Consider the following 8,980-nt stretch of genomic DNA (forward strand, 5'->3'; position numbering starts at 1 on the left):
CATAACTATAATAGATTGATAATCGCAAGTGGTATATTATTATAATAACAATAATAAATAATGTAAATTTATATATTATTTTGAAATATTCTTACATAGGCTATATAAAATAAAATGACACAACCCTGTCTCTTTTTGTTAAATTTCAGTTTTTAAAAGGTATAAGAAGCTATACAAGTCAAGAAATAAAGTAAACGATCCAGTCAAACATACAGCAGGCTATGAAACTTCACTTTGCCCTCAGCCAAAACGATTTGCCAAGGAACAAATTATAGATTAATGAGACCAAAGATCGCCCGTTAGATATACACAAGACGAATTATTCTCATGTTTAACCATCAGATCCAGCGGCGAACGTCAGAAGCACTAGCCGAGGTAAGGCTGTTCTCGGCGGGGTACATGAGCGCTGAGCGCCCGGTGATCGCTGGATCTCACAACTCCGAAACCGTCAGATAACATTTTTAAATAGGCGCAATCTTTATAAATAAACCACAGATTTGAACTTTAAATAACTACATTGTCGACTGAAAAACTCTTAAAACTACATTTTGTGACACAATAACAGTAGCATTTTTACATTTCGCGGCCTTTCTCCTCTGAAAATAAAAATAGTAAATGAAATACAACCAGAAACAAATGTTCAGTTTTGCTTGTGAAAGGTAATTCCCTGAGACCTGTTTTCAATTGTGTGGCGATTTGTAAAGCCCCAAGCAGCACACGAAATAGGCATTTTTTCTCAATTCTCGTTATGAGAGGTATGGGAAAGTTGCCCTCCGCAGTATGGCGGCGCCGTTGACGTACGATCCAGCGGCCAATAAATAGGGCGTGACTGCGTCTATGTATTTATTATGTCTATGGTCTCACGGACTTAACGGACACGCGCACGCGGCAGCCATTGTAAGTCCACAAGACCGAAAGTGCACATGAAGTGTGCCATTTGGGACAGGTGCTGCGTTCCAGTCCAAAATTGTCATGCCCTTCACTTGCTAACTTCCCTCCGTCTCGTTCACTCGGATGTACGTCATTGCGAGTGCCCACTACTGGCGGAAACTGCAATGGGCTGAATTGGAACGTCCTAAGCCCTTTATCACTTGGAATCAGCTATGGAGTTGATTTATTATTTACATTTTTTTTCCCTTTAAGAATTTGTTTAATGCAGCATCCAAATGTGTATAGGTGTGTTTGGGTTGTTTTAAATTAAAATAAAATATAATTAATATATCATAGAGTTGACTGTGTGGTGGTGATCGAACCACGTGACAGCCATAGCGGCGACATATCTTTCTCTCTATAGAGCTGGTAAGTCCCGCCCCTTCCGCTAACCCCACTGGACCTCTAGGTTGAAAAATCATCAATGCAAGTGAATGGGAGAAAATAAAAATGTTCTGGTCTCGTTTGAATTGTGCCATGAATGTGAACATATGTTGTCTGTGAATTTTTAATATAATTTTTTTGTGTAAAGAATGCTACAATTTAGCGGGTAGAAGTTTGATATGGTTAGACTTTGTGTGAAAGCACTTTGTGGACTACAACTCTTCGCTGCTTTCGACACGTTTGAAACGTCACCACCACTCGCACACGGACACTAGCTCACGGATCCCGCTAAACATGGCTGTGTCTTTGGGGCACTTCACCGCCTTCTTTCAGGGAGAGGACAAAATCGTTGAGGTTGGCGAAAACCACGGGTAAAGGCCAATTTATACTTCTGCGTCGGGTGCGCGTAGAAGGTACGGCGTAGCATACGCATTGACGTGTACCATACGTCGTACCCTTCGCCGTACCCTGACGCGCACCTCCTCAAAAATTTAACTACGCGTCGCGGCGACGCGGACCGCAAGATCTGTGATTGGTCGGCTGGATAGCATCGCGTTTCCTCCTACGCATTTCCGGAATGATCTTCTGCACTCTGCACCGCCCGCCCGCCATTTTTAAATTCCGAAGATCAGTGAAGAGCCATGGAAATAGACCAAGTGACCGAGAGATTGCTTGAAGAAGTGCGGAAATACAGCCATCTGTATGACTCCTTCAGTCGCCATTGCTCGTAGAAACCTAAACTCAAAACAGCCGCGAGGAATGTAAACACAGTGGAACATTAAAACCCACCCGCGCCAACTAGCGTTTTGGCGGTGTAACTGCAGAGCAACACAGACATTCGCAGAAGTATAAATGCTCACGACGGCGTCGCCTACGTGCGTAGCCTACGACGTACACTACGGCGTACACTCGACGCAGAAGTATAAATTGGCCTTAAGTCAACTTTATGGGGTGACGTCACATAGGCGACATGTAGTCTTTCTCGTTATGTCTTTTCCACAACTGCTAGCCGAAGAATCATACCATATACTGTCAAACTCATAACATGAAAAATTATATAAAAAATTCACAGACAACATATGTTCACATTCATGGCACCAATTCAAACGTGACCAAAAAATAATTATTTTCTCCCATTCACTTGCATTGACGATTTTTCAACCTAGAGGTCCACTTGGGGTTTTACGGGTGGGCGGGACTTACAGTCCCTATGGCTCTGGTGGTGATTAGACGAGATATACGGTGACCGGCAAAATTTCCTCTCCTTTTTTTGTAATTAAAGGCCCTTTTGTGGATGCCTGCCCAATCTAACTATTAGTAAAATTAACGAATAATAATTTAGCCGTAAATAAAATGACCCACATGATGACCTTTCACCTGACGAACTCAACCGGGACGATTCCTCACGCTGCACGCGCATTTTTTTAATTTCGCGCGGCTACGCGCACTACTAGAGGATGTCTTCAACTCTGCGGCTGCTGGTAAGTGGTATTTCATTTTCAGCGAAGTGCTTTTGATGTTTGTTTACTTATTATTATTATTATTATTATTATTATTTTACAAGAACGACCTGAAGAGAGCATGCATAAATGTTGTTTATATTGCTGTGTGTTGGCTGTAGAAGACGTAACGTTAGCTTGCTGTTTAGGGAGAAAAGTTTCACGGGCGTCGAGGGGTCTGGTCTTTTTATGTTATTTATACTTTAAACTATTATTATTATTACAATATTTATTTAAAAAACGTAGAGTGCCTTAAAAATGATCACAACACTGGTAAGGCTTACCAGTATCTTATGTTTTGTGTGCAGCAGCCTCTGTGAACATCTCCCCTAACAGCCTGGGCAGAATCTGCAGCTTTACAGCAGGTCAGTGAGCTAGTGAGCCAGTTCCAAACACTGTCAGCAATCTTTACATCTTGTCATGGTCACATAAAAATTGTTTAATCAGCTAATATATATCCTATATGTTTGTTTTAAGGTCTACAGTCTCAGATCAGCTCCAGCAGTATCATCATCATCAGCAGCAGCAGCAACAGCAACAGCAAAGGCAGCAAACTCACTTAAGGACTTTAGTAAGCATTTACCAGAACAGGTATCACATTAATGTTAAAAATATTGTAAAGTATTAATTGCTGTTTTTTTTCTGTTTGCTTTTTTATTTTCATTGTATAAATGTAACTCTTGTATTTTTGTAAATCAGTTTATGCCATGAAAAAAATAGCCACAGATGCTGACATGGCATTAGTGTTGCACGGTGTACCGATACTTCAAAAGTATCGCGATACTCGGAAATTAAAAACGTCACGATACCTAAATTTTTCAGTATCGATACTTTATAAAAAAAACAAAATAAAAAAAAAACGCCTCCCTATGGACGTCTGTGTTTTTTTCCTGACGCACGCAGCAAAGAACCTGCCGCTGTCGGTGTCATGTGACAAAACACTACAGCGAGATGGCTGCATGTGCGAGCACAAGTGGGCCACGACTCGTAGAAAAAGATGACGCGAGGAGTGACATATGGAAGTACGTTGCCTACCTTTCTCTGTTGCACGGTGCACCGATACTTCAAAAGTAAATCGGAAATTAAAAACGACTGCGTTCCAGAATGACTGCGTTCCAGATTTGTAAGGCCGGCGAGTCGACACACTGGCTGCGTGTCGTGTCCGTTTTTATTTCGGCTCCCATGTTAACTGCCTGCGTGACACACGCGTCTGGGCGCAGCTCGAGACGCGCGGAAAACGCGTCCATGCTACAAATAGAACCGACGCCTATTTTTCACGCGACACGCAAGCGTGTTGGAAGCGTTTCCAGGCAAAATAGAATAGGAAAAGATGTTTCTATGTCATTTTGACACGAATACATATTAAAAAATGACATTTTGATGTTTGAACGTTTTGACATAAATACAATGAATGTCATTTAAAAAAAATATTATCGATTTTCAAATATTGCACCTCTCAAATACAGAACGAATTATTCTGTAGCCTATTTTGCCGTCAACACTGCCGACGTTGTCTTTGCTGCTATATATTTATGTTTAACATGAAGTATAGGCCTTCCACACATCTCTCTCTCCCCACGTCAAATATATCACCAATGAGGCTTATCATATGTTACCAATATTAAACTTTGTTTAATATAACCACTGTTCATATTTTTATTCAAAGTTCAGAATCAAGATAAAGCTCTTATGTTTCTTATGATAAATGAGATAATGCTGCTAAATTTATATATTTTTTTACCTTGAATGTCATTGCTCTAATTTATTTTTTATATTTCATATTTTGTTCAAATGTTTAATATATCTGCTGTTCATATGTTAATTTATTAGTGTGTTATATGATTAGAATGTTGTCCCGGTTTTAAAATAAAGCACAGCAATGATATTTGAGAGTGTTTCTCCCTTTTCAGGAAAAGTATCGAAAAAGTATCGAAATCGCAATACTTGACTTGGTATCGGTATCGAAACAATAATTTTGGTATCGTGACAACACTACATGGCATTAAATAAAACTATAGCCTACTGTACTGTACGAAACATGGGCCACGTTGATTTTGTCCTATACAGTTTACTATTACAGCTGTTCTTTATAACAGAGAAGGAAAAGCCATCAGGTTGGGACAACTTAAGATACTTCAGTTTCTAATCCCAGAGTTATTAATAGGTGCACACAATTATTATTATTTTTTAACTTTTAAACTTAAAATTTGTCTTTTCTGCTCTGTTTCTTTTTCAAAACTGCGTCAATGCATTTGCTGCCGTATCGATACAGAATCATCCATATTGATATATTGCTGTATTGATATTTTGAGCACAGCCCTATTTAAAGCCTTGTTCCATGTGCCCCCTTTTATACTTTGAGCACCTGCCCCTCCAGAGGTCTCTGCACGGCCCTGACGGTGACGTCACAATCGTGTTGCATTGTGGGACATATAGGTGCCTGAAGTGTACATTTGAAGCAGACTCGCTCCCTCGGTCAAAATCGAGGGAACGAGGGTCTCTCCATCTAAACTTACCTCGTCCACTTCACGAAGTGGAACGCACTTCAAAATGGCGGCGGGGATTCCCCTGAGGGGAAGTGCTTAGGGAAGTTCGCAAGTGCGTGTCTAAAAGTGGACTGGATGGAACGCAGCAAGGGCCTTTGAAGCGAAATACGAATCCTACTATGGCGAAGGTTTACCGTCGCTCTCGCGATACTTTGTTGCATAGTGATCACTCAAACCATATATGGAAATTTAATAACAATTTTAGTTATATTATCCATTTCCAATAAACCGGTATCACAATCCATAAACAGAGAAACTTTGGACCTAAATAATTTGGTATAATTACAACTAAAAAAATAAATGTATTTTTTTTCTGTTTCCTCTTTACAAAAACAACATAATGGAGAAACCCCTTCTTTAAACTAAAATCATTACATGAATAATATCTGTTTATTATTTTAAAGTGAGTTTCTTTATTATGAATTACATATTTATTAATATCTGACCACAGATTCACAGAATGAAAATCCTGTTTGGTGCCTTATGCCTTAGGTGAAATACTTTTTTCTTTAGTTAAGATTTTTCTAATAAAATATTATAACTTTTTTATTCCTAATAGAAAGGCCCCCAACAGTGAGAGCCAGAAGAGAACCAATTACAGGATTATACATCTTTTCAATTTTGATAAGGTGAAGTAGTTTCAGGGAAAGACAATGAATTCGTTTTAAATATTCTTTTGAAGATACATTATGTGCCAACATTTTTAACAAATTCAGTGTAATTATAACTGAATTAATTTAAAATCACGAGCAAGTAAAAAGTTAAGACCACCACATTTATTAAAGATTAGCTTGGGAATAAAGAACAATGGAAAATGATTCTCACAAAGACAGTGTTTGATCCAGTTAACTTTAAATATGTTTTCAAAATCTAAAGCATTTAATCCTCCTTCTGATACACTTCTAATTATGGTTTTCCTTTTTAACATACTCTGTCTTGCCTATCTAGATAAATTTAAATACATTTTTGTCAATTGCTGTAGAGCCAATGCTGGATATACAAGTCTGGAGATCCCATCAGCCTTGGAAATCAATACATGACCTTGAATAGATACATTTATTTGGAGCCAACAGTTAAAAATATTTCTTGTTTTTTGTAATCTTTGTGGGGAAAAAAATCTGTAATTCTCTCTGATGCTGATTTGCTAATTACAATACCCAAGTATCTAATTGTTCCTCAAGCCGTATTCGGGACAACATTTTCAATGTGGCAAACACTCACACACACAAACACACCCACCCACAAACAAAGCATTCAATGTGCCAGAGCTGGGTTTTTCTTTTTCTTTTTTGTCAAATAAAAACAGTCACTCACACATCCAAAACCGGATAGCTAACACTTTTTTTTTTTATAAATATGTGACGCACATATTTGCATCAGTTATTGTTAGGTTTATTGTTTATTCTTACCTGTTTGTTAACATTTACTTTTTTTACTTATTTGATGTTTTTTGTTTTAAATTAATTATAAATGATCTACAACTTTGTCTTTTCCTTATAGCATGGTCAGATGTGTCTAAGCATATTTTTGGCATCTTTGTATAGTCTCACCCAACACAGATAAAAAAAAATAAAAAATGTAATACAATTTTAACTTGTGATAAAATCAAAAACTTAAGGTTTATATATTTCAGCCTTAATGCAGCCATTGAGTACTACAGCCATCTAGTGGTTATGGATATTATTGCTTTTTTTGTTATTTTTATACCAACATATGACACCAGATGACACCAAAGTCACCACATGTCTAGGTTCTGGCTGTCTGAACTTACTGGAATGATTTTTTAATTTAATTTTTTACTGAAGTTAAAGAAATATTAAATATAACATAAAAATAAGGTACTTTTAGAGGTAAATACATTCAAAAATATAATTTAAAAAACGGCATAAATTGATAGTTTTTATTTTATCGAAGATAGTGATATAAAATGTATTTATAAAAAAAAAAATGTTGGATGCACCTGGGACCTTCGTGCCCGAATTTGTCCACGAATGTGGAATTAAGGGCAGCTATGTGGAGGCGGCTTGAGGGTTAACCTGTATTCCAGATATATACTTGAATCATCCAGATGGTGAACAGCCATAATCCCTATTCGCACGGGATTAGTATTACCCCTGGACCTTTGTAATTAAGAAATTACCCCCTGACATCTGTGTTTTTGGTGGCTCATTCACACGGGCAAATAAATGTTCGTAATTCCCTCGAGTTTACGGACTTTACAGCGTGCGCCCACCCATTCACACTTCACTAGCTGAACGTGCTGAAACAAAGATCGCGCTGCAGTATTGCAATTCAAAAAAAGAACTTATTTAAAACCAATTTATTAGAGAAATATATGATATATATTATAGAATATGATATTATTGTATAAATATATAATATATCTTCTTTTTCTTTTATTCTTTGTCCATATTTACAACAAGCCTGCCCGAAGAAGGTATTATAAATACCGAAACGTCGCGATAGGCTTGTTTTTCTATTCATTTTATTTGGTTTATTTCATTTTATATCATTTTTACTCTTTCACACTTTGATTTCTTGAGATACTTACAGGATGGACGTCTTTAGAGGCCGTGTGAGACAAAGAAATGCTCCACGATACAGACTACTAAATTACACTACCACAAAAAGCGTCCAAACTTTCCAAAAGAGCTTCCATGATGCGCCAAAATACTTAATTTGACGTTTCCATGACAACGGTCCGAGTTGAGCTTCCGGATCACGTCTTTACTGTAGTTTGTTTTCTCTTTTGCAGCACTTCATAGTTTTTATTGGAGAAAAACTATAATCGGATTGGAATAGAGCATATCGAGAGATTTTATTGTTAATATAGTTTTAATACAGACGCAAAATGGACTGTTAAACTGCCCATAATGGTTATTACGTTCTTTAGCAAACGATAGGCTCACAGAAAAACAGCCCAAGACTGGTATTATCAGAGGACCCCTGTGTTGGCCGAAATACGGTAGGTCATTTTCGGGGGAATTTTTACAGACATTTTTACAGACATGGCAGATTCGCACGGGATAAAAATCACAGACGACCTCTGCGATTATTACAAATTACCGGAGGTCCCTAGGTAATACTAATCCCGTGCGAATAGGGCTTTAGACTGGTTCACTGACAGACTTAAGGCATCAGAGAAAAGTTCAAGTGCCTCTAGAATAACAGGGACCTGATCTTTGTTATTCAGAAATAAACAAGTTTCATCGGCGAGTTGACTAATATATCAATACCTTTTAATTTGAGAGCAATGTACAATTTAATATTTAAAGTTTTAGCTACTAATAAAAAATAAAAAAATGGGGAAATAGGGCACCCCTGTCTAATGCCTCTTTGGATAAGAAACCGAGAGGATGTACTGCCGGGTTTAAAGAAAAACTACACACTCACACACACAAATGAAATATTTACATTTACATATTTGGCAGACGCTTTTATCCAAAGCGACTTACATTTCAAGGTACACATTTTACATCCTTATCAGTTCTTGCTTTCCCTGGGAATCAAACCCGTTGCAAGCGCCAAAGTTCTACTGTTTGAGCTACAGGAAATATGGCTGTTGTTGGTCTAAAGCAGTGGTTCTCAAACTTTTTTGGTCATTCCCCACTTTAGACAAGG

At 37.7% G+C, this 8,980-nt stretch overlaps 1 long non-coding RNA gene across 3 annotated transcripts; it reads left to right on the top strand.

Annotated features, from left to right (window-relative positions):
* The first annotated feature begins 1,254 nt into the window (after positions 1 to 1,254).
* On the top strand, positions 1,255 to 6,903 carry LOC309501855. Of its 3 annotated transcripts, none has more exons than XR_014206997.1 (4): positions 1,255 to 2,795; positions 2,936 to 3,178; positions 3,291 to 3,384; positions 5,919 to 6,903. It is a non-coding gene; the product is annotated as an uncharacterized lncRNA (long non-coding RNA). The 3 variants fall into 3 exon arrangements; XR_014206998.1 differs by having other exon boundaries at positions 3,122 to 3,178; XR_014206999.1 differs by lacking the exon at positions 1,255 to 2,795 and having other exon boundaries at positions 2,829 to 3,178.
* The last annotated feature ends 2,077 nt before the right edge of the window (positions 6,904 to 8,980 follow it).

This window comes from Leuciscus leuciscus, assembly GCF_965113295.1.
Source record: "Leuciscus leuciscus genome assembly, chromosome: 6".
In the NCBI taxonomy this organism is placed as follows: Eukaryota; Metazoa; Chordata; class Actinopteri; order Cypriniformes; family Leuciscidae; genus Leuciscus; species Leuciscus leuciscus.